This window comes from Emydura macquarii, unplaced genomic scaffold (genome assembly GCF_026122565.2).
Source record: "Emydura macquarii macquarii isolate MOO-44397 ecotype Brisbane River unplaced genomic scaffold, CSIRO-AGI_Emac_v2 contig_3220, whole genome shotgun sequence".
NCBI lineage: Eukaryota > Metazoa > Chordata > Testudines > Chelidae > Emydura > Emydura macquarii.
The window spans coordinates 3,111,825-3,138,134 of record NW_027133357.1 but is presented as its reverse complement, the minus strand read 5'-3'; the positions used below and the strand labels follow the sequence as shown (position 1 = coordinate 3,138,134).

The 26,310-nt window shown below is 51.8% G+C and overlaps 1 long non-coding RNA gene across 1 annotated transcript in view; it reads right to left on the bottom strand.

Moving 5' to 3' along the window:
• The window catches only part of LOC137142312 (uncharacterized), a 76,051-nt gene extending 50,114 nt beyond the window's left edge, over positions 1-25,937 (bottom strand). Inside the window, exon 1 of the long non-coding RNA XR_010916887.1 lies at positions 25,746-25,937. This is a non-coding gene — a long non-coding RNA (uncharacterized lncRNA). The remainder of the gene's footprint in view (positions 1-25,745) is intronic.
• Positions 25,938-26,310: the final 373 nt, after the last annotated feature.

The following is a 26,310-nucleotide window of genomic DNA, read 5'->3' as shown; positions in this document are numbered from 1 at the left end:
GCGCTGAGGCAGTGGGGTGGTTAATGGAAATTACATGGGAAACAAACATGGATCATCAATCAACATAGACTGCAGACGAGCAGCCGTCACCTTGTTGTGCTGCTCAGTCTTAAATACACGTACTTGCTAATTATGCCCAGCCACTCAACTGCTTTCTAGTCCATGCCAGAACTTCACCTCTCAGTTTGCCGCAAATGAACTTCCTTTGGGAGAGCCCTTTGTAAGAGGCTGTTAAGAAAACTAAGTGACAATGGGAGAGAGGTCTGTCATGAATCGGAAGCTAGAAAAGAGTCAGGAAGCCTCAAAATAGGTTCTTGACTGCTAACTTAGCCAAAGGTTTGCAGTGGGTTTCCCAAAGATTTGTGCTAGGACCAGTGTTTGATATATTTCTCAATGATCTGGTCAGGCATGCAGGGACGTGACATGATAGAGCGGAGAAGCCTGCAAGGAACTTTAGAGAGATCTAAGCAAAGTAAGGGAATGGGAAACAGGGTGGCAGATGGACTTGGGGGTTGACAAAGGAAAGTGAATGCATGCTGGAAGGAATTACATGAAGTGCTTATACACCACACTAGGATGTGAACTAACTGCAACCACTTGGGAGAAAGAGCTGCATGTCCCTGTGGTCAGCTCCATGGGAATATCTGATCATGGTGCACAGGAGAACAAGAGGCAAACGAGATGGGAAGCTGTATTAAACAAGGAGCAGGAATCAATCCTCAATCTATGATAATGCCAAAATATTCCTCAGTGGTACACCCGCCTCGGAAGTGCACTCTTCAGTTCTGGCCACCCTCCCTAAAAACGGAGAGGGCAGTAGCTAGGACACAGAAACTTCCCCCCCAGTCACATTGCTAGTTAGTGACTAGGCAGCTACAATCAAGCACGGCTAGGATTAGAACTCAGGTCTTCTGACTCCCTGTTCACTAGACCTGGCTGCTCCCTGTTGAAATCTGGTGCATGGCCTAAACCAACCACTAACTGCCTGGGATTAGGAAGATACGTCTCCCACAGCCTTCATTATCTCTGGGCATTTTACACCTTCCCCTGAAGCACCTGGTCCAGACCAGAGGCTCAAGGAATCATGGTGTGACTGCAGCATGTGTGGACATAACCAAGCTACCTGTGATCTAGCTAGCGCCAGTTACAATAGCAACAAAGCCACAGTAACACGGGATGTACAAGGCCGCCTGAGAACCTGAGTATGTACCCGAGGCAGCTAGCGTGTGCTGCCGCGGACTCTCTGCTCTTGCTACCCACACTAGCTCGATCAAAGCTAGCCCAGGGCTGCCTACATACGCTGCAGTCACACCTCTGGACTGCAGTGTAGACGTACCCTCAGACAGGACACTGCCTGAGATGGGCCATTAGTCTGACTCCCCCTAGAGCCCTTTCGACATGCCCCAGGGTCTCATCGGGTACGCTGAAGACATGCTAGATACCTCAGGGCATGGTTGCCTCAAGCTCCTTCCCACTGGATAGTCGTACAGAACGGTGTAATTCCCCCGACCGAATTTCTGTGGCTCAAAGACCCCAGCACTCTGTTCATGCAAAGTGGAGGCCTTTGGGGAGGTGTGGGGGGGCGGGATCACTCACAAAATGTGCCATGGGATTTGATTTGACCACATTTGCTGCCTTTTTTATCCGCTTTTCCTCGGACCTGGGTGTGAGTGGGTTTAGACCTTAGCAGAACGCCTCACATTGATGACGGCCCCTCCAACAACTCCCCCCACTGCAGCTGTGGGCACAGAACAAATTGCAAAGGCTGAAGGGAGGCGACACAAAGCCGGGGTTATTTGGAATTAAAGGGGCGCGTTCCAGAGGGGCTGACTACGGAATCGGAGATCAATTGCCCTCTGCTCAGCTTCTTGCTTTCACTCCTCCCCGTAATGTGGGAACAAGGGGTCGCTCGCTGGAATTAGCAGCAGATAAATTTAGAACAAATTAAAGCAAGTGCCACATCACACAGTCCGCCTCCACCCCGTGGCAGTCACAAGCAGCGGAGTCAACTGCTGCGGCTGGGAGTCTAACAAGACTGGATAATTGCTTGGCCGGTAACAATGCAGGGAGCTGCGCAAGCTGACAGGAGAATAGACCTGCCGCTTCATGGCCAGGAAGGGGCTTCCTCCCCCACGGGGACTGCACCGCACTATGGACCCGGTCCAGCCATACTGGCTTAGGAACATGGGCCCAGCTTGTGCATTGCTTCCTCACGCTGGTGAGTGGTTACTCACACAAGTAGCTCCATTGAAGTTGGTAGGGTGTACCCACAGGAGTAACTTGTTCACAATCTGCCCCAAAGCAGTGATGATATCGGAACAACTGGGAGCCCATCTAAATCAGTATCCTGCCTCCTACCCTAGTCAACGCTAGATATTTCGGCAAAAGGTGCAACAAACCCCCTAATGGATAACTGAACTAATCTGCCCAGAGGAAACGTTTCTTCCCAAGCCCCTTCAGCCAGAGTTTGGCTCATGTCTTGGAGCATGAAAGTTTGTACGCCTTCTAGACATTATTTTCTATCCTGTCTGATGTAACCGAGGAGGTTCCTGTTAGCCAAAGAAATGTCCAGCCCTTTTTGGAATCCACCCACACTCTTGGCCTCAACAAGATCTTGCAGCAGTGAGTTCCACAGGTTGAATCTACATTGTATAAACAAGTCTTACTGTATACACCAAAATGTCACCATTTTTTTTCCATGCTCAGACATAAAAATGCATATTTGTGCCAAGGACCAGCACAACAGTTATTCACCCCTTAGGGTCTCAAAATAAAGCTTAAGAATGATTTAAGAGGTACATTGGTTTTGCACTGGCCCCCTGCACAGAGATGAATTTCACCCTTTCGCACAAAAAAAGAAAAGCCTCCAAACCCCAAATTATTATATACCTTAGTATTCTTTGTTCAGTGCATGCACATGTTACAACAGCAGTGTACAGTGAGTCTGATTTAGTTTTACAAGTATATGTTAACAATCACAGACATTAGGTTAAGAAGGGATCTCATGGATTGTCTAAAACTAAAGGGAGCCATGGATATAACTGGAAAACAGCATGGAAAAATTAAGGTCACAAAAGCCCGTCCGAGTCCACTTGCTAATCCCCAATTCTCCAAGATGCTGTTCAAATTGTCCACACTGGACTTGATTCTGATCTCTGTGTAAATAGCGACACACTCCATTGCTTTCAATGGACAATATATGGGGAAATTCCACCAATTTAACTGGGGTCATTGAAAACTTGACACCAGAGAGATCGGCACTGAGTCCAGCATCTCAGCTGCTGTCCCATCAGTGATCTGTGATGGACTGAGAGTGCTGGAGGGATGTGGCATGGTGCAAGGCAATCTGGATGGCCTGGCACCTTGTTGGGTGCATTTGTACTAGAATTGGCTGAAACTTTCCAAATTGTTTTTTTTTTTCCATTGAAAATTTGGAGTGTTGATTTTAAAATGTCTGCGCAGGGGGAACTTCATCCAAATTGCTTTTTGAACCCCTTGAGTGTGCACCCTGAGTCTCTGAAAGGCCACCTCCGACTCCTGCATTTGGCCGATTGCTTAATATGTCATAAGGCTGATGGCTTAGGCGTCACAGCTGGTTCAACAAATATTTGCCATCAGTGCCAGAGCTCCCCCTCCTTTCCCTCCTCCCCCCCTCCTGTACCGTTACCTCTTACTCCTCTGTGGTCACTTCCTGAGAGACACTCTCCTGCTATCACTTACATCAAAAGCTAGACACCATAAGCCTGTCTAATTAAAAATAATGATGTGTTTGGGTTCACCAGGCTGCTCCGGCGCTTTATCTAGCTCCCGCTCACCGGGAGAGCCCCAGAGAGCAGGCACAATTGCAGAGTCCTCCGTGAGAGATGAGTAATCTAGAGGTGTTTTATTTCGGCCAAGATATACGTGGCTTCAGTAAAAACCCATCTGATCAGCCTCCTTGGCTGATTTTACAGGAGAGCTAATTTCATTGTATTCCTGAGTCCCTGAAGCAGCTTCTGTGCCATATGCTATTTTTATCACCTAAACTCCTAATATGTTTTCGTGCCCTCTAAATGTTGAAAGAGATTAAATGATTGGTCTTTGGTCACCATCTCTCCACTTTCCCATCAAACTCTCTCCACCTGCAGGTAGAGGGGAATTCATCCCAGTGCAAAGGGCCCAGGACCAAGGGTGTGTGGGTGGATGGGTTTGGGGGAGGTTAGGGTCTAAACTGGGGATATGGGTGACATCTTGGCTTTGCACTGCTCCCTCTGCCTGGAAACTATTTCAGCCCAGATTCAGGATTTGGAGACTCGTTTCCCATTTACTGGAAGTTGTCTCTTAACAAACACTCAAGTTATATCTTTAGGGAGCTGTCCACACACTACAGTTCTGAAACATACAGGCCCTCCGATTAACCTAGCATCAGTTAACACAAAGGGCCTTTCTGTGCCAGTGATTATTGAGCAGAACTCTCCTACTGGATCTAGATGAAGCCTGCAGGATCTGATGCTACCTAAGAGCCTCCACAGTTCATTCAGCATGGTGAGTGCCCCTAGACATGCATTGATTCACAAGTCAGCAGCTGAGATATCAGCTGACCCACTAGGATTCCTTTGATAATCCTGAGTTCCTGGATAGCACTCTTCATCAGTATATCTCAAAGTACTTTACACAGCAGATAAGCATCATTATCATTATTATAAGCAACAAAATGAGGCACAGGGCGGTAAAGTGACTTGCCCAAGAACGGGGCAGGCTGGTGGACGAGGTAGGAATATAACCTAGGTTCCCCTGAAGCCCAGTCCAGTGCTCTATCCACTATGCCCCTCCTGCTGATTGCTATTTACTCCAGAGCAGTGCTGAAGGCTGCTGTCAGACAGCACTCCTGGAATTACTGAGTCAGATTCCTCCCTTCTGCAGACACCTTCCTGAGTAAAATGCACATTAAAGTCCCTTTAATGCTTTGACCTTTCACTATGAACACTATATAACCAGGGAATGATGGAAGCAGTTGCATCACAAGGCAGTATATTAAGGAAGCAATAACCAATTGTTCTCATGGCAGAACATCATAAGCCATTCATCTGGTACCCGAGTGATGGATGAAGGCTACTTTAAGACTATATTTAAGTTTTGGTTATTTTTTAAGAGTGTTATAAAAATTACATCTTTATCATGACTGCCAGAGGCAGAGACAGGGACTCAGAGACTGGCCAAAAGGAAAACAGCATTTTTTTTTTTTTTGGTAATTAAATTATTTTTAGAAAAAGTGTTGACATTTTCAATGTGATCTCAGAGGTGTTCCCCTTGGCTACAGAAATTCTCAAAGCTTTGGCATGAAAGAGCAGTAGGGAGAGACTGATCAGTATACAAAGATCCAGGAAGACAGATAGATATATCACATGGCTCACTTCCATCTTTCCTCCTGAGCAGGGTTCAGGCAGGCTATGCCAAATGGTAAAGCTCAGGAAATATTGGACGTGATTTTCCAGTGATATTTGTTGGAACATAACAATGAATTTGCTCAGGCCAGGCTCACATCCCATCTATCTAACATCTCTATTTACCCAGCCCTCAATAGCTCGATAAATATACTAAGATCTGGGAGGATAGATATCCTTTATCTATCTTCCTAGATCTTACTACACTGGCCTATTTATCTAATCTACCTATCCTATGTGATACTCATCATGATGGAATTTGGGTACCCAGCTCTGTAGCCATTCGAGCCATTGAGTTTTACTGGGATCAGTGTTCAAAGAAACAGAAGTTCAAAGCTGCATGTATGAGTATTCCTTCTAGAAGTGCTTGAGTGCTCATCCAATCAAAGAATAGGAACAGAACCATGGGATTTATCTGTCCCCTCGGGTACTAGATGAATGGGTTATGATGTTCTGCCATGAGAACAATTGGTTATTGCTTCCTTAATGTATTGCCTTGCAATGCAACTGCTTCCATCATTCCCTGGTTATACTAGTTTTAATAGTGAAAGGTCAAAGCATTAAAGGGACCCTAATGTGCATTTCACTCAGGAAGGTGTCCTGGCCTTGTTGGGTGTGTTTGTGCCTGTATGCAAAATAGTGAAGGCCAGTTACAATTAAAGGCCAGATCAAGTCAACCAAGAAGGGCATTGGAGGAGAGATATTATCTTGGACAATTCCTATTGCTTGGTGCACATGGCTTCTTAGTCCTATCTGCCTGCCAATCTATCTTGACATGTACATGGCCTTCATCACAGCAGCGAGATAGACAGAGGGGTATGCATGGGGATAGACCAACCTCTGTATCCTTTTAGATCTTACTATACTCATGTATCTAGTTAGCTAGCCAGCTCATATCCCTTGGCTCTATCCATCTCACACCCATGTTCTGTTCCCTCCCCTCAGTCTATGGATCTAGGTATTTACATGGCCTTCATCATAGCACGTAGCTAATTCCCTCTCTTTCGGTTTTTATGCCCATCATCATTGTGTCTGAACCTCCTTTAGTCCTGGGAATGGTAGAGTTTTTCCACTAGGTTTTAGCTTTCCTTTCCTTAATCCAGCATGTCCCCACTCCATTTACATTTCCCTAGCCCTAGGTCCCTACTGAGGAAAGCACTTAAATACAAGGTTCACGTCAAACACATGCTTCGGTCCCATTAAAGTTGAAGTGCTTTCCTGAATGGAGGCCTTTGTTTCTGAGTGGGTGACTGTGCCGTCAGTCTTCTATCGGCCTCGTCACTGGGCATCCATGCTAGATGCTTCCATGGCTGTTGGGGATTTGTACACAAACCGTAGAAGTTTTTTTCCTCACCTTGATTTAGTAAGATCAGGACATCGCTGAGATAAAATAAGGGAATGAGCTACAAGAAACAACAAAAAAGGGAGTGCATCATATGATTCAATCAGGGCCCCAAGGATGGCTCGCTGTCAACGGCTTGGGCCAGATCCCCCTCCCACAGAAGTACAGCACTTCAAATCTTTGCCCATCCCCATCCGGCTGTGCTTGTGGTTAACCCCCACCTGCTGCATTTCAAGTTCACATCCTCCTTTTGCACATGGGAGCAATGCCTTGGCTGGAGTCACCTCCAGAATTATACAATAGGTACCACATCCTGCAGCCCATCCTTCCTACCAGTAGTTCTTACCCACGCCAGTCACACTGCAACATGCTAGCTTTATGTGTGGGAGCACCTGAGGTCTCCCTCTAGAGGCTAGGTCTGCCAGGAGCAGCTTTCTGCATCCACCTCAGGGAAGTGCTCTGTTAACGCAAGTGGTAGAGCCCGGTGGTTGGAGAGCTCAAGAATCAGGATTCTAGCCACAGCTCCCAAAGCCCACCTGCAATTTACATAGTGACTGTGGGTGTCACTCTCAGTAGGTGGACTCATTACCCCAGAAGGGTAGATTTGTAGGACAAGGATTCCTATGCATCATGGGAATTTTGTGAGGCTGAATGCATTAATGGGCTTGGAGATCCCCTGGAAAGAAGGTGCCGCGGTTGTGGAAAGTGACACAGATCCTGAGCCCCAGCTGGGATAAATCCCCGTTGCTCTATTGGATCCAATGGATCTAGGTTTCTTTATTCCAGCTGAGGAGCTGAGCTGCCTGGGCAAATGAACACGAGGCAAAAGATTGGGTCTGTGGTAAGTGATTAAACTATCAGAAAGGCGAAGGACATCTAAAAAAGTCCAAACGCCTCCTTCCCCTCGACAGCAGACAGAACGCACTGGAACAGAGATTGCCATTTCCCTCGGATGAAAATGGCATTTTAATATATTTCCAAAGCAATCAGCAAATGGGCCAGTGACTGTTTTCTCTCCCTTGCTTCCCTCCTCCCCCGTCCGCCCCTGCTAAATCTCTTTGCTTTAGATTTTCATTATGTGTTTTTGCAATGTTCAGACAGCTTCAGAGAACTCCACAGAAAGAAGATTTATTTCTAATAAGCTGGGAAGTAAGGAAAGATAATTTCTAGATGCCTGCTCCTCTGGCTACCGAGCCAGAGATCCCAAATGGCAAATGCATTTCTCCCTTTGCTAGGGGCACACTTGCTTTCCTAGGACTCTAATGAGTTTTCAAAGGACCTGCCATGGAGCAGATGCAAAACCTAACACACTAAGCAGAGGCCAAACTCCGGGGGCCTCTAATCCTGGCGCTGCCACTTACCAACTGGAGCCACTTGCTTTAGCCTCTTTCTAACTCACTTTCCCCACCTGCAAGGTGCGGGGTGCCTGTCTCACTTGGATTAATTAGGTAATGTTTGCATTGGGCTTTATCATGACTGGTTTGTACTGCAGCACTTCCCAGAAGCCCCAGCTAAGCTCAGGTCCCCTGCCCGCCCATGCTAGCGGCTGTCCCATACTAAGCGACAGTTGCTGCCCTCCAAAAGCTTGCCGTCTAAACAGACAAAGGCTGGGAGGGGAACCAGAGGCGTGACTTGCCCAAGGTCACCCAGCCACTTAGTGGAAGAACTAGGCATAAACCCCAGCCCCCAAGACTCCCACTGTTGTTTCTTGCTGCCACTGAGCGGGGGGTCTGAGCAGAACACACTGCTGCCAGGTTCATGCAGGATGATCTAGGGGTCAGAGCAGGGAAGGGGGAAAATGGGATTTCCTGGGCAGGATTTTGGCTCTGCCACAAACCTCCTGTCTGATCTCGGATGAATCAATTCACTGAACTTTATTACGGGAAGGCTTGGATGGCTCATCCCTGATCAGCCGTCATGCTGGGCACTGCATAAACACAGAGCGAGAGCCAGGCTCTTGCAGTCTGAAGAAGCAAGACAGAAAAAGGTGAAAGGGAGGCAAAGATCAAGGAATGGCCTGGGCCAAAGGCAGAGCTGGGAACAGAACCCAGGTCTCCAGAGTCTTACTTCTCTATGCCTCAATTTCCTTGCCTAGGATAATGATACTTATCCGCATTGTGGGGGAGGAGCTGTGGGAGATTAAACCCTCACAGTATGTCAAGTGCTTTGAGATCCTGCAGGAGCAGCGCTACAGAAAGGGAAGCGAATGACTCATTACCAATGACGACTCCATACCCCGCTGCTCTACAGAGCTGCCTCGCAGTGCTACGAGGTGTGCACCTGACCCTCACTTCCAAAAAGCTCACAGTGACCGCTACACGGCAGGAGCTCGGTGACTGTGTTAAAAGCCCCTGTTAAATCAAGGCACCTGAGCTCTGGATGGTGCATTGGCTTCTGCACGCCCTCTTGAGAACCTTTGTACAGAAGCAGTGAGACACCATGGCTTGACCGAGTTCCGAGGCTTGGAATAAAGGCTTCCACAAGGCTGGCAAAGAGGCGGCGGGAGAAGCAGTTTAATGGGGGCATGTACCAAAGTGATGTCATCTGTCAAGCTCCAAGTTACCTCCGTTCAGTGCTGAGAGCAGGGGGCTGGGTGCAGGACTCCTGGGTCTCATCCCCAGTTTTGACGCTGACTATGTGACCCTGAGCAAATCATTTACCTTGTGCAGACCGGAGCGGGGCACAGTCACAGCTGCATACCTCACCAGACCTGGGGACTGGCAGGGCTAGCACCTCGATTCCTTAAAATCCCCACATGGGGGCTAGGCAGGGGGCTGTAGAAGCTATGATCAGGTTGCAGGGCCCAGGAAGACACCAATGCCATTACACACACGTGTAAGAGTTGCTCGTGGGACAGTTTGCAGGATCAGACTCCAAGGGCTTGATCCTGAACTCCCAGGGACACTCTGTTTGCTAACGTCACCCGACCCCGTCTATGGGCAGAATGGCCCCCCCTTGCATGGGAACACCCAAAGGGCAAATCTGGAGGGGGGGGGAAGAAAATGGCCCCATGCCCAGATCAGTGGGGGACAATCAGGCCCAAGATGATTTTCACTGGGCACATGTTAACAAAGCCAGCTCAGGCAGCTGCTGTCGATTTCCCTGGAACTGCAAGTCTCGGAGTCATCAAGGGAAACACTCCCCTGCCTCCGGCTGCTCAGTGCACGGCAAACTACCCCGCAGAAGGGAGCACGGAACATGGTAACTGCCGGCCCTGCTGCAGCCAGGTGTCTTCACCACTAGTGCTTGTGGGTGCTTTTTCTGCCCAGCCAGCCTTCGACGCACCACAGGCTAATCTCATCCGGGTTGTGTCCGCTCCTGGCCTGATCCCACCAGACAGACTCGCAATCAAGCTGGAGAAGGGTGTCACTGAGATTTCTTTATCATGCAGACTCCTTTTAGGGCAGGAGTAGCACCATGTATGCTCAGAGTTAAAATGGGCCTTCTACCCCTTTGCCTCACAAATGTGCTCTCACATATGTGCTCTCACACACACACACACACACACACACACACACACACACACACACACACACACACACACACACACACACACACACACACACACACACACACACACACACAGGCACAATTGCACTCGTATCCATACTGTGCCTCACACACATACATGCTCACACACTTACTAGTGCACAATCACCCTCTCGCTCAACCTTACACACATACATGCTCACACACAGTCACATTCCTATGGATAGCGTCACCCACATGTTCACACCCATGCACACTCACTCACATTCATCCACACACACTCTCACAGTCACACACAATCTCACAGAGACTTATTCACTCATTCATTCATACACACAAATACACACACACACGTACGCTCACCCCCATACACTTGCTCAAAGAAAATACAGCATCTGTCTTGGTTGCACAGCAGCCTGTGCCAACACTGAGTTGTCTGGCTTTGGTAACAGATGCCTCTCTGAGGACAGGAGCCAATGGGTGCAGGAAGGGGCATCTTGTTGACTAGATGGGGGCACTTCTCAGCATTTCTGTCTTGTTACTATGCTTTAAAAACACATGATCTGGTGCTCATGGGGAGGACTTCTCAGTCCATGAGTAAAGAATGCTCACGTGAGTAAGTGTCACAGGAGTGGGCCCAAACGGTAGCAGAAGGAATGCAGTTTTAGTCTCAGCTCCTCACGTGGGCATCCCCCCGGAATGCACACAGGCTGCATGTCCCGTGGGCATTTAGGGTCAGACTTCACCCAGGGAAAAAAGAAAAGGGGTGTACTTAACTCAAGTTCAAATAGCCACAAAGAGATGGCAACTCTGCTTGTAAATGGGATTAGCAACACACGTTTGAGCCTACAGGGGGGGTTGGGGTTGAACTCAAGTTCAGTGGTGGGTACATGATTCCAGGGATGGAATCTGCTAGGTGCTTGGGGAAGAGAGAAGCACTATAAAAAGAGGAGTATTTGTCGTCTCTGGACAGAAAGTAATAGCAGTTAGGAAATTGTTATTAGGTCACCCCGCCCACCTCCCACAGAGCTGGGCCAGACGGGCCCCTCCAGCACCTTTTTAGTGCTTTGTCCTGTTTAATTGTAAATATTGCAAGGGGTTAAGTAAGTGGTTATATATCATATAGGGCCTAGTTCCACAGAGCCTGTATAGAAAATGACATGCTGAACCTCAAAATCTGACCATCTAAATGAGGTCTCTGGAGGGGTGCTGAAAGCTGCAGGTTCAAAGCCTGCAATGGTCCATGTTTGGGATTCATTGCACAGACCTGGCCAAATGGAGTGTCTTCTCTCCAGTGCTGGCAGATGTCCTCCGGGCGAGGACAGATGGTGGAAGAGGCCCCCCGTGTGGTAACACAACAGTGGGAAATTTGAGTTAAAAGTACTTACTATGGACAAAGGCTTTGAGGCAGCAGCAATGACATCTAATCCCTGCTGGAGAGGAGATCCCAGGTATAAGCTTCCCAGAGCAAGGCTGTTTCTACTATTTGTTACAAGGCTCTTTCCAAAGCACTGGGTAACAAACATCAGAGCTTATTTTACCACCACGCCCCATTTCATCCAACAGCCTCAAAGCACCTTAACGAATTAAGCCTCACTCACGTCTGCGAGGGACCGGGATACCCCAGATGGGGAAACGGAGGCAGAGAGCAGGGAAGTGACTTGCCCAGGGTTACGCAATTGAGTCAAAGGGACTTAAGAGGACACAAGTGACAGTGCTGGGAATAGAACCCAGGAGACCTAACTCCCAGTCCCCTGCTTTAACCATTAAACATAGTCCCCTCCCAGAGACTGAAATAAAACCCAAGATTCTTGATTTCCAATCTCCTGGTCTAACCCCACGCTTATGGTCTCTCTCTGGTTGTGCTGCTCAGAGGGGATGCAGAGAACATGATGACTGAGTCCATCCCTGGGATCTAGATTCAGAGATTCTAAGCTCAGAAGGGACAACTGTGATCATCTAGTCGGCCCTCCTGCATGACACCGGCCAGAGCATCTCCCTGAATTCACTCCTGTTCGAACCAGAGCAGATCTTTTTTCAGAAAAAACATCCAGTCTTGATTTAAAGATGTCCAGTGATGGAGAATCCGCCCTGGGTAGATTGATGCGAGGGTTAATCACCCTCACTCTTTCAGATCAAGCTAGGTAGGACCAGCCCAATGCACAGTCAATGAAGCTTGCGAGAGTGCCGTAAGAGGTGGCTGGGCCATTGCACCAGATCTGTCCTGGACTCATGAAGGGCCCCTAGCATTGCCAGCTTGCCTGGGACATCAGTACTTCTAAGAAAGAGCTGAGGCCTTGCAACTCATTGCACCAAGAAGCTCCCCTGTACCCCATGCCAGAACCCCCGAGAGCGCAGATCAGTGTTTCACAGTCTAGTTTACCCTTCTGTGTAAGACAATAGAACCCTATGGTAAGAAAACCGCCCACCCCAGATAATCAGATCAAACCAGGTATCCTGAGAGCTGGGAGAGAGGCAGTAGGTACCCTTCCCAGTAGTACCCTTCCCAGTGTAACAGAGCTGGGCGAACCGGCCAGGCTCCACTTCTTGTGCATTGACAAGGGATGTGCATGAAAATGTGTGCGTGTGTTAGTGAGAGGGGAGGGGGTAAGCATGTGGGTGAGAGCACGCAGGCCATGTGTGCCCAAACTTGTGGATCTGCAGAGGTCTGTGCCCCTCTCGTCCCCACCCCTGAAGCTGAGCCTAGCCTCCTGCCCCATTCTGTAGGCAGCCCCACTGAGCTGACTGAGCGCAGGAGGACGCTGCCCCCCCCCAGCTGATTAACACACTCGGTCAGGAAGGGGGGGGTGGCAATCTCCCGGCTCCTCTCGGATGCTGCATGGAACACACAGGCTTGACCTTGAAGTCTGCATCCGAGACGCAAGGCGAGATCAATGGCACGAGAGCAGCCCCAGCAGGCGGGGCTGGGAACCTTTTGCTGCCTGCAGTTTCGTTGTGTCCCTCATAAACATTGCCCCAGAGGAGGATCTGCAGACAGGCACTGCACCAGTTTCCTTTGCAGACCTCTCCTCTCGCATTTGCATTCGCCCAGTGCCGGCGATGGGGATAGTCCTGCAGTGTTCCAACCTCCTGCTTTTTGGGAGCTGGTTTGGCAGCAGGAAACCGGCCAAGCAGGGGCAGAAGCTGATCCTGAATTTGCACTGGCTTCTGCAGAGAGCAACGGTGCTTTCATTCTGGTGCAATCTCTTCCTGCTGCAGCAATGAGCGGAGGGGTGCCGGAGCAGATAGCAGCAGCGAGCCATTAGGCAGAGCTGCCAGGCCTGATGCATAAGCCCCAGGCAACCTGCAGGCTTTCGTTCACTAGCGAAGGATCCCTGCAGTTCACTTGTTCTTCATACCCTCTGCCTTGCGCCCCGAAATGAGGAGCCTGGACAAAAAACGACCGCATGCAACAGCATCCTTCCAAAACCAGGAAATTCAGGGTAAGAGGGAGAAAGGGATTTAACGGGTGGCAGAAGGAGGAGAAAAGGGTTCATTTAAAAAAAAAAAAAAAAGCCACCAACCAAGCATCAGAACCCAAATGAGAATGACTCCTGCCCTTCCACCTTCACTGGTTTAAGTTAACATTTGTTTTCCTTTTTACCAGAGCAAACAATAACAATTTAAAAGGTGGCGATGGGAGAGTAGCATGAAATGATACAAGCAAGTCACAAGGGACGCGCTGAGGTCTGATTACATCTCACACGAAAAGCTCTGTTGACTTAGAGCACAGGGTGCTCCCATGAATTCCCAGTAAATCAATGCAGCCGCTACAAATCCAGGCGATCACTAGCATCCCCTGCAACCTCCAATAGCATTGTACCCCCCACATCCCCGCAGGACTCCTCACCTTTCCGGTCCCGCCACTCCCCCGTCCCCAGGGCACACATCCAGTCTCCCTCCATGGCGCTCAGACACACAGCCTCCCTTAACTCGCACCCCATGGAGTGTCAGGGCCAGGCTGTGACTTGGACTGCACACCTGTAAGGGGAGGAAGAATGTTCTTTACATCCCTGCCCGAGCTACCTGGGCCTTGGATGACTCTCCCATCCCAGCCCAGGCAGGCAGGAGAACAGATGAGGCCTTGTCTTCACTCCCTAACACAACTGGGCTGGGGATGTCAATTTCCAGCTGCAAAGGGGGACACAAGGGAAGATGTGTCCCTCAGAGGAATGTGGGAGTGGTTCTCAGGGGCTCTTCACACCCATTGTCTTGCTTGCTGAACTCCTTTGGACCTGGAAAGGGATCTGCCCTATAACACTCCCCCCCATCCCCTGCACAGTGTAGGCGCCTTGGCACAGGATTTCCTTTTGCTCTGTCTTGATCCACTGAAGCAGACTTGCCCCTGGGTTCTTCACACTTTTCCTCGTCTCAATGGCTCCCTTTTGAGGCTCAGGGCCTGGTCTGGGACTTGGGAGAGCTGGGTCCAGTTCCTGCCTCTGCCATAGACTCCCAGTGTGATCTGCAGCAAGCTGCTTAATCTCCGTGGGTCTCAGTGTCCCCAGCTGTAAAACAAGGAGGAGGATGCTGATCTGCCTCGATCAGGTGCAGTGAGGATAAATTCACTAATGTCTGGGAGGCGCACAGCTACTATTGTGATGAGGGTTGTAGAAGCGAGATGAGGTCTCATTTTCCCGGGTCTATCGCCCTGGCACACTGTGGAGCCTCCAGAGCAGAAGGAGAAGGCAAGGGTCAGAGATGTTCCTCTGACAGCTTCTGCAAGAGCTGGGGGGGGGACACAATATTGCTGATTCGTCCATTGCTACTGTTCTGCTGAGTATCACTGGAGGGCTGTCTGTCAGAATGACCTGCTGATAGACAGCGGTGCGATCTGTGCTGAATGCCAACGTGGCTGAGCCAGCGACATGCCTTCAGGAGCTCAGAGCCTCTCTCTAACGGTTAGATGACCTAGTGTAAGACCCAGAGATCAATTCTGGGGACAGCATCAATTGCGGTACTGGCAGTTGGCAGGAGAGTTGCTGCTCTCGCACCACTGACTCACACGCTTAGTCCCCAGAACATATCCCCACCCCTACATGTTGAGATTAAGGAATCGGAGGAGGAGAAAGACGAGATGATGAAAAAAAGATGATGAATGTACGTCTAGGGCCTCTATATGGGAACCGGTGCTGCTGGTCCGTGGATTTAGAACCACCAATTTCCCCTGCAGTCAGGGAAGAGTCCCACTGGCTCCAAAGTGTTTTGGATCTGGCCCCTGATGCAGGGAACGTTTTCACTCTGATAAGGCAGCATATAGGTGTTAGCTGGAATTCCAATTAGCTGGTCTGTAGCATGGCCTTGTGCCCAGGGGTCTTTGCAGATATTTCTGGAGTAACAAAAGTCTGTTCTTCCCTAGCCCTTTCCATCTGAGCTCTGGGAAACTACATTATGCATCCTCCAGGCATCCCTGGGAAGCAGCTAACATTATTATACCTCTGTTTTGTGGATGGAAAAAGTTGAGAGACAGAGAGGTTAAGGGACAGATTTTTAAAGATATTTAGGTGCCCAACTCTCTCTGATTTCACGGGGAGTTAGGTGCCTAAATACCTTTTAAAATCCAGCCCTAAGTGACAGATGCAAGATTGCACAGGAAGTTTGTGGGAAAGCCGGGAAGAGAACCCAGATATCCTGAGTCGCACTCTGTACCCTAACTGACAGCTCCTCCTCCCAAAGTGTTCTTTTTCTAAAGAACCCCTCCAAATAAGAGTGACACCCCCTATTGCTACAGGAGCCAGAGCACTGTCTGTTTGCCAGCACGTGATTCACCTGATTAAAAAGCGTCAGTCACCCAATCAGGGAGCAAAACCCAAACCATGTGACTTAGGGGACAAATCACAAGCCACAAAATGCTCGCCGGGAGCAAGGTTGAAAGTTGTCCCTCCAAGCTATTGGCAGAGGGTGATAATTCACTCCGCAGAGAAAGCCAACCACAAGCCAAGTCGCCACGTGAGGGCCAGATTTTCTCAAGAGCTGAGAGCTAGATTTTCAGGGGCTCAGCACCCAAAAGTGGGGTCAGAATTTCTCAAGAGCCAAGCTTCTATTTAGGCACTGAAAGAGGGGCTGATTTGCAGAAGTGCTCAGTGCTCTTCTTGAGCTCTTGAAAATTTGGCCACTTATTTAGCTGCCTACATGGGAGCTGAGCTCTTTGGGAAACCTGGCCCTTGAGGGCTTAAATGGGACTCAAGTGACTTCTTTGCACAGGATGCATTTCCTCCAGAAATAGGGTGGCGCTTTGTTCCCCCCCAGTGGTGGCTTGGATGCTCATAGCGCCTACTGCAGCCTTGGCTAGCACAGCTGGCAATTTTGACTCAGACATTAGAGGCTGGTACTTTTAGAACCAGGAGTCCCAGGTTCCATCCCCACTGCTGACAACCCAGCCTGGGACCAATTTACAAATTGAAAAAAAAAAAAGCACCAAACTTGTCGACAAATAATCCAGCCAGCTCTGCTTATAACCTGATTTCTCTCCCGCTGATTGTGTAGTGATACGCGACACACACACACATCCCACTTCTTTCTGATCCTCCAGAAGTTAGTCCTCCAAGGAGAAGGAGCCTTTCAGATGCTCCTGCACCGTTTGTGCAGTCCCCACACTCTGTTCAGAGGATGAGATGGAAAAGAAGCTTTTTAAGTGTCCCTGCAAGCAGCACAAGCAGTGACAGGAGCAGCTCACATTCAGCCTGGCCTGGCCCTCGCTGCTCAGTTCATTGCAGCAAAAGCCGGCGCTAAGCTGTGTCGGGCTGCACATCTCAATGGAGGTTTCTTGTGTGAACCGAAGAGGAGGCTCAAGCTGATCCCTCCTTTCCCCAATCTGTTCAACTCATACAGATCCACAGGCAGCAGGCCTTGCTCAGGGGCATAATTCTTTCAGCCTCTATGGGGCTGAGCGAGAAAGAACAGCAGAACTGGGAACAAAGGCATCTCCCTCCCAAAGCCTCAGGAATAGACTCCGGGGTGATGTGGCAGGTGGGTAGGTATCTAGGGGCGGGCAGGTCTAAGGGAGGACAAGGTAGCACTTGCAGCAGCTAGTAGGGAGGTTGTCAGAAGCTGTAAAATGGACGCAATGTAAATGGACACACTGTCCTCCACCAAACCTAAGCTGCTTGTCTGCACTTTCATGGCCCTTCGCAGTCAACCCTCCACTCTGCTTCCGAGCTCTCATTTGCTACTGAGCTGTCAGCGCTCACCTCCTCGGTGCCAGCCTCCATCGCCCTCTCATTACATTTTCAAACAAGCACCTTTGTGCTTTCTCCTAGACTGTCCTTTATGGTAGGGAGGAGCTCTCTGTAAACATCCACAAAGCCTCCTCCTCCTCCAGGTCCCTCTTCAAAACTCTCCTTTGCCATGATGCCTACGAAAAACTTGGCAATGAGTAGGCCGCTGGTGTGCCCATCATGCTAACTCCTTGTACTCCCCTGTCTGTCTTGTGTCCATCAGCTGGTCCTATGCGTAAAGTGTCAGCTTCTTGGGGCAGAGACCACCTGTTTTCCTGTGTTTGATCCTTGGCAGAAGTTAGAGAGGCAGTGGGGCTGCCTCTCTAACTTCTGCTTCTGGTGCTCCACCATGCCCCTCACTCCTCTTGCATGGCAGGTTTCCCAGGGAGCGGCAGAACTGCCTTTGCCAGCAGAGAGCTCCCCTCCACAAGGAGAATTCTTAGCTCCCAGTCCGAAGAGGGATGAGTGCAAGCCCATAATGCATGCCACCTCTCCGAGGTCGAAAAGGATTGGACTCTCAAGCCCCAGAGCACTGCGGTAAAAATGATCTTGCCAAAGAGCAGGGCTGGTTGCCCTTTTCTCGACTGCAGAAGGGAGCCAGCGCTTTGGTTGCTGCAGGACAAAGACGTCTCCGATTCCAACCGCACACTGTCTCAATTAGCCTTTAAGGTTTAATTAATAAATGGGGAATTATGCTGATTGTATCCAATACTTTAGAATGCATGACGTTATCAAAATCCCATTATAGAGGAAGGGAGGCGTGAAGAGCAAAATTAGCCACAGCATCTGAAACATCTCAATCCAAGTAATAATGCCATTATTAGGAATAATAATCAAATGGTGCTTTAGAAAGTGCAGCCTTCTCTGGGATAGGGCGTGGACCTGAGTCCTGGAATAGTTGAACCGAGGGTATTGCCATGGCCTCCAATAGCAGGGAAAAGCGGTCATTCATCGTAGGGGGCAGAGCGATCCCCAGAAGTAAGGGCAAGGAATAACTTTGCAGAACTCAACTTCTCTCCCAGCTGAGATGGCGCCAATGGTCCCAGCTCGCAGTGCTGGGATGCACAGCACACAGCAGCTGCATGAGCCCAGGGGCCAAGATGTGAGCTCTGACGTGCAGCATCCCCAGTCCCTAGCATCCAAAACTCCCGAATCAGGCCTCCAAAAATCATGGTATTGCCTTAAAAAAAAAAAATCACGAGGTCTCAAAAGTAATACATGCTGGGTTCTGTTTATTTGCCTTCTGGTGCCTGGGCCTTTCGGGGCCACGTTTTCCAGCTTTTCTTTACAGCCAGGAGGGCAAGGAACTGAATGGTGACCATCCTGTAACCCCCTGACTCCAGCAGTTTGATAGGAAAACACCCAAAATCGCAATCATCGTGATCCAGTCACTGAAGCGGATGACGGGGGGGCCCAATCCTGTCTCTTGGAAGTCAGCGGGCGCGTTTCCATCCAGTGTGTCTTACGGCAGGCTGCTGCCCAACATCCCTGGGGGGTAAGGTCCCTAGAAGAACAGGACAGGCCTGGGCTCAGCAAGCAGCAGGTCCATGTCTATTGCGATGGAGAAGAGCCAGGACCGAGTTGCAATGGATGCAAAGGGGATTCTCGATTAAGGCTGCTGGACACGGACAGACCCTGTGGTTCTCTCTGGCTCCTTATGTAATGGGATGTCCTGGCATGGGTTGCTGGGTGCACCATAGAGGAGTCCTTTGCCCAAAATGATTGAGGCTCCGTGGGTCAGAGAGAGATGGGAGAGGGAGAAAGAGGAGAGAAGGGAGAGGAAGAGAAGGCACAGGAGGCAAAATTCCCAGGTCCTTGCACAGAAAGGTGAGGGAATGCTGCTGGCATAGCATCTGGCCATGCTAATGGTCCATCCGGTTCCCAGACAGAGCTGCCAGGCCCCCATTTCCACAGGCACAACATCTCAGCTGCCATCAACTTTTAAAACATAGAGACGGGGGCACTTGAGAGCCTGAGGAGCTGAGAATGGGAAGGGAGCTTCCCAGCCCGCAGCTCCTGAAGTTGAACCCCAGGCAGCAGTGACCCAAAGCCGATAGCTGTCGTGTGACCCCAGTGCGCAAGGCACTGTTTGGGTCTCAGTCCACTTCCGAGCTCGGGAGATGTGTTAGCCTCCCGCTGGCCACTCCAATCAGCGTTAATTAGCCCACCCATCAAGTGCTGGGTATTCTTCATCATTTTCTTTTGGCTCAATGGTGTGTACAGCCCCTAGTGCAATGGGGTCCCAGTCCATAACTAGGACTCCTAGATGCCACGATAATACAGCTAACAACAACAACACTGGCTTGCTGCTGGTGTGTGGGGGCCGACATCCACAAAAAGCAAGCCCGTCATGCAGAAACTGGGCATCTGTGACAGCTTGTCTCCAGCTCCAAGAGGGAAGGTCTGTGCAGTCCAGTGGGTCACACACATGACAGCAGGTCAGGACATTGGGATTCTAATCCTAGCGCTACCCGACTTGCTGCATGACTTTCGGAACACCACCGCCCCACTATGTGCCTCAGTTTCCCCATCTGTAAAATGGGGAATAAACAAAGTGCTTTGCCGAGAGAAGTCAGTGAAGTCAATAAACGAGAAGGCCTGGAGGAGTGTTTCGGTAGGTTTTGCTCTGGTGGAGTAGTAGTAATATCATTTCAAGCAAGGCAGTAGGAGTCAGAATTCCTAGCTCTACCTCTAACTCACTGTGAGGCCTTAGGATTGTCATGTCGTCCCTCTGTGCCTCAGTTTCCCCAATCTGTAAAACAGGGATAATGACATTTTTGCAAAGTGCTTGGAGATCCTCAAGTGAAAGGCGCTATGTACCGCCAATGCACAGTATTAACTACTGCTGCCAACCCACTAGGGCAGCCAACAATTGCAGAGAGAGTCCTTTACAGGATGTGTGCCGAAGAGAAATGATGCAGCAGATGGCAGGTGACTCCTCCTGCCTGTCGCTGCTTTTCTGTAGTTTCTGGTGCCGGGGGGGAAAGGACCTGCAGCATCATCTCAGCACAAAATATTACCAAATAAAATCCTTTGCTCATTAAATTACAGGCACTCTGCCGCAGCCCCAGCACTCCACCACTGCAGAGAAGGCATCTGCATGGCTCAGTCAGTCACTCAGTCAGAGTGTCTCTGGACTGATTAACACCAAGCGGCACAAGCTGGGAGCTGCTCTGGCTGTTCGGACCCCTACGTTCGTTCTGCCACCAAGGAGCTCGCCAAAGCGGTTCCCCACCCCACTCAAGCTCCCACGCCCCAAGGAATGAACCCAGCTGCCTGATTGGCAATCAAGATCCATGGTGCTTTGTGCCCAGTCATAGTGGGTGGCATCGAGTCATGCCCCCTGACTGCGGCCACACGCAGGACAGGCACGTCTCCATGCACCAAGGACTCCACCAGAAGAAACCTGGCTGCTGCTAGATCAGATGTTCGGGGCGAGAGGGTGAAAGGAGTCCAGCCTGCCAGTACATGGGTAAATGCCTCCTGTTGCCCTCCACCTCCCCTGCTCCTTCTCTCTGGGGTGAAAGGGATGGGAGTCTTTGAAGCAAGGAGGAAGGATCTTAGGGGCCAGGTGGAGATGGCCCCAAGCTGCAAAGTTGGGATGGAGAGCCGCCTCCCTCTCATGGAGCTTGAGAGGGGTAGGATCCTGGATTTGGGTTCAGATCCCCCACTCCAGATCTATCCTGAGCTCTCAACCACCTACCACGACCTATAGCAGGCGGCTGCTTTTGGCCGAGCTAACATGGCTAAACAAGGGAATAGTCGGGGCTTGCCACATGACTGTTGCAGCCAGTCAGAGCGTGGCAGTCTGCGCAGCAGTGTCATGGGAAAGCATACCCCCCCACCCTTCCCCACCACTTCCTCCAAGAGAAGGGAAAGTTCCCAAGGCACTTGGGGCTGTGAGGTGCCAGGCATCCATGCTGCATGCCCTCCTATCCCAGGGGTCCTGTGTGCAAGGGGAGCGGGGATGGGGCCAGGGAATTCGCCTTGGTTAATGCACCGAGCATGGCAGTCTCAACCAGACTCAACTCAGCTCTCATCCCAACTCTGTCACTGACTCACCATGTGACCTAGGGCAAGACACTTAACTTCCCCTGGGTTAGAACCTTGCTGGTGTCCTAACCCCTTTCCCTGCTTTTGGGGGATGAGTGAGCCCCGGCCACATGCTGCCAGAGAACGGGAGCCATAAGAACGGCCATACTGACTCAGAGCAGCGGTCCATCTAGCCCAGTATCTTGTCTTCCGACAGTGGCCTATGCCAGGTGCTTCAAAGGGAACAAACAGAACAGGGCAATTATCAAGTGATCCATCCATGCCATGTCCTCCAGTCCCAGCATCTTGGCAGTCAGAGACCCAAATCTATCAGCTGCATCTGGCCACACTGCAAGAGGTGTGTTTCACAGAGATGAGGATCAGCACTGATGGGGTTAATGCCACCGTTCCATTCTCCTTATGTTATCAGGGGCCCTTCGGAGCAGAACCTTGTCTTTCCAGTCTCATAGGAAGGGAGCCTAGTCTAGAAGTTAGAGGGGACTGACAGTCTGGACTCTCGGGCCTTGGGCACGTCCTGTTTCTCTGCCTCAGCTTCCCCTTTTATCAAATGCCAGCCATAATAATGACCTTCCTTCTACAGCACCTGGTGATCTCAACGCACTTTGCTGGCACTCATTCATTCAGCGTCACAACCCTTTTGGGCAGTGGGTACAGGCCAGAGAGGGGTTATTTATTCCATGGCTGAAATGCAGCCACCTCTAGGGCAGGACGTGGCTACTGATTAACCATACACAAGAACATGACACTATACTAGGACAGGAAGTGCAGGAGAATATCGTATCCAACTGAAATGCCAGGGGGAATTCAGTTCAGCAGAATATAATCACTGGAGGTGGCATTTGACCAGGGCAGCAGTTAACTCCTCTGCTTTGATGGAAAGCACTAGCAGCCCATGAGTGGGGAAGACCTAGGCTTTATGTCGCACCAAAAACACTCCACTTTTTGCAGCAAAGCACCCCCTAGTACACTGCTGGGGGAGAGCGCCCCCAACATAAGATGTAGCAAGATCCCAAGATAGTCTGTGCCCATCCCAACCAACATCAGCCACGGCACAGCCAGACAGGCCCTGCATAGAACAAGAGGGATCCCAGCTGGGATGTGCTCATGAGGTGGCGTCACTGTCACCAGTTTATGGCGTAGCTGTAGGGATTATTTTTCAGAGCCCCTTGAACTGGATTGGAGCACGCCCCCACCCCACTACTTGGACACCCCCATCCCAGGACGCCCCTTCACACACACAACCAGGCACCCCTTCCTCGCCCCTCACACACACCCGCCTCTGCCAGCAGTGCTGGTACTCCTCCATCTCCACCACCAGGACAACCACACACAACCCTGCAGTGCTGGCACCTCCACCGAGCAGTGGGGAGAGAGGGCAACTATGCCCACCCCAGAATTGGGAGCCTGGCAACAAGGGGAAAGACCTTCCAGCATAAACACCACAGGAGATCAAATCCAAGCCCTGTCAGAAACAGCTCAGTCCGGCCCCCTTCCTCAACGCCCCCCGCTTTCACAAGAACACCACATAAGAATGGCCACACCGGGTCAGACCAATGGTCCATCTAGCCCAGTATCCTGTTTTCTGACAGTGACCAGTGCCAGGTGCTTCTCAGGGAACGGACAGAACAGGGCAATTGTCAAGTGACCCATCCCTCCTCATCCAGTTCCGGCATCTGGCAGTCAGAGAGGGACACCCAGAGCATGGAGTTGTGCACCCAGAGCATGGGTTGTGTCCCTGACCATTTTGGCTAATAGCCATTGATGGACCTATCCTCCATGGACTGATCTAATTCCCTGCACCTCTCTACTGGCCAGGATCTCAGAGCGCGTTGCTAAGATCCATTCAGCATCACAGCATCCTGGGGCGGGGGGGAGGTGGCAGTGCTGTTGCCCCTCCTTTAAAGACAGGGAAGCTGCAGCCCAGAGAGCAGAGTGAACCAGTGGAACAGACAGGAAAGGAATCAAGGAATGCCGATTCCAGTAGCCACTGAAACAGAGCTAAGAAGAGAACCCAGGAGTCCTGAATCCTTGTCCCTCAGTCTAGCTCCTGGTCTATGCTCTCTGCTGCAAGCAGGATTGGAGCCAGGAGCCCTGACCCCCCCTTAGCTCGGAATAGAACCCAGGAGTCCTGCCTGCCTGTCCTCTGCTCTAACCACTAGACTACACTCTCTCCCTACAGCTGGGAATAGAACCCTGGAGTCCTGGCTAGACCATCCTGCTGTAAAAGGGGATAAAATTCACTCACCAGCTCTGCCCAGTCCCTGATTTTGAAGAGAACCCCAACTTCCCTTTGTTCTGGCTGGGCTAACCAGATTCTTTGGGGGTGCTGGGATGGGTCGCCGTGCTGCAATCCCAGCTCATCTCTGCCCATGGAGACTGCAAGCCGGTCCCGTCTGCGCGGGGTGGGGAGGATGTGCTAGGAGGAGGCCCAGCCTTATCGGGGACAGGCGGCACTAATGACTCAAGAGTCGGGGAATTGGTATCTCCCACCTCATCTTGTAAGTGCTCCAGTGCTGTAATAGACTGAGAGCACAGAGAGTGACCTCCTCGCAGCAGCCAGCAAGGAGACATGTTTCCGACTGCCTCTGCCAGCAATTGTCCCCAGGCACTGCCGACGTGGGGAGAGGGCTCAATGCCCCTTGGGGACAGAGGACGGAGGCTGCCCAGAACCAAGCAGAGACTGTCAATCTGCTGCATCCCCTGGGATGGGAGAGATGGACCCCGCCCCCAGTGACATGCCATCAAAGTCACTGCATTGACTGACACCGGTGTCCCCCATGACCCTCAAATCCCCCTGGGGCCCACTTAGGCCTGCTGGACTCTCACTCTCTTTCTACTGCCAATCACGGGTGGCAGAGAAACGCCACCCCTCAGCAACGGAGCTCTCTGTAAAGGAGGGACCCCTACGTGAGCTGAGGTGCTGGCATTAGCCTCAGCCATGCCCCTACCGCACACCGGCTTGCATATAGGGCTGGCACTCTCTCGCTGTCCCTCATTTGCGCTCGCTTTCTCCTGTCAGCTTTTTCTCATTCCCATCCTTGTCCCATTCCCCCCCCCCTTTTCCCATTCTGTCATGCTCCTCCCCCCCCCCCCCAGCTTTATGCCCAGAGAAGCTTTCTCTCTCCCACTTGCTCTCATCTTCACCCCTGGTGCTAACACACTCACTATGCCCGGTACTGACATGCTTCACGTTGGTGCAGTGATTTCATCCTGTAACCAGCGCACTCTTGGAGGGGAGCGGGGAGTCCTTCCGCAGCAATACAGCAGATGGTGCCCCTGGCCTCAGCATCCCTCAGCTCTTGCAGGGATGGGCACATGCACCAACCAGGGGTCCCAAGGAAGGAGACAGTCTCGGCTCCAGATCATGGGGGAGGGAGGTGGCCCGGATCTGGGGGTTTGGATGTGGCCCATTGTAGGGTGACTGGGATCTGGGTTCCAGCTGTTCCCAGAGCTCGGGGGTGTTCAGATCTGGCCCATCTCACCCACGAAGGGACACCCTGGAATCCATCCCCTGCCGCACACCTCAGGCAGGCACCCAGAAAGTTCAGCTTCATGCCAGTCAAGCAGCGCTCCGCGGAGACCTCGCAGGCACTCACTGTGTAATCGCCAGCCCGGTACTGGGATCGTGGGCGTCGCAGAGCCAGCTAGCACGAGCACAAGGGCTCCAGTCCCTCTCTGCGCCTTCAAACCCAGGCGAGGGCACTGTGACCCTGACAGGCCAGAGACCCGGGGGAAAGGTTTTCTCGGACTTCCCACCTCGGCTCACCCTCATCCCCTGGGATCCCCTCCCCAGACCCCAACCCTGCCTGGGGGAAGCCCCTGGACCGTAGCCTTGAAATGAGAAATAGGGCCCGGCACGCTGGGCTTTACCCTGCCCAGTGCCTGGGACCCCCCTGCCGGGAGGAGAGCGACTCCCACGCCGGACCTGAACTTGGCAACACGGCCCGGCTCCTTCTCCACAGCCCCCCCAGGGGAGAGTCCGGCGGCAGGCACCCCGCCACCGCACCACCCCGGACGGGGCGAAACCCGGCTCGGCTCCGGCCGCAGCCAGCGGGCCAGGCGCACCCCACCGGAGAGGAGCCAAGCCAACTTCAGCGAGCTCCGTCTCTCCGCGCCCACCCCGCGACTCCAGAGGCGCCCAGCCAGGCGGGCCGGGGAGCGGCTCCGAGCAGCGCCCGGGTCCTGTCGCCAAGCTCCGAGACAAGCTCCGCAAGCGACACTCACCCGCCGGCTGGAGCGGAGCCTCCTGCTCTCCCCCACGCGCGCGCTGCCGGAGCGGGACGCACCGAGCCTGGCCGAGCTGCGGGCAGAGCCACCCCTGCCTGCTGCAGCCGCGTTATCACCCAGCCACCCGCCCCCTCCAGGCCTCCCGTGCGTCGTAGGAGCGCAGCGCTCCCACCTCATTGGCTGAGGTGCGGCTCGGTAGGCGAAAGCATCTGCATTAATTGAGAAGGGGGCGAAGGGGCCGGAGCCAAGCTCCCCGCCCCGGTGCAGCTGATCAGCCGGCCCCGCCCCCCTCTCCCAACTCCTGCCCAAGTGGCTCCAGTCCCTCCCCACCCCCAGGCAGACTTTGCTGAGCTGTGCAGCCGCCGGCAGCGTGGTGCGCGCGCTAGAGAGGCATGCCCAAGGCAGCTGCGGGAAGGCCGGGGGATGGAAGGGCAGAGGCTGCTCCGGAGGAAGGGCGAGCGCACCGGGAGGAAACGTGGTTTGCAAGGGTCGTGCGCCGCGGGGCAGCGGGGCTGGGCAGCGCTGGAGCAGGCGGAGACTGGGGAAGCTGGGGAGGGAGGAA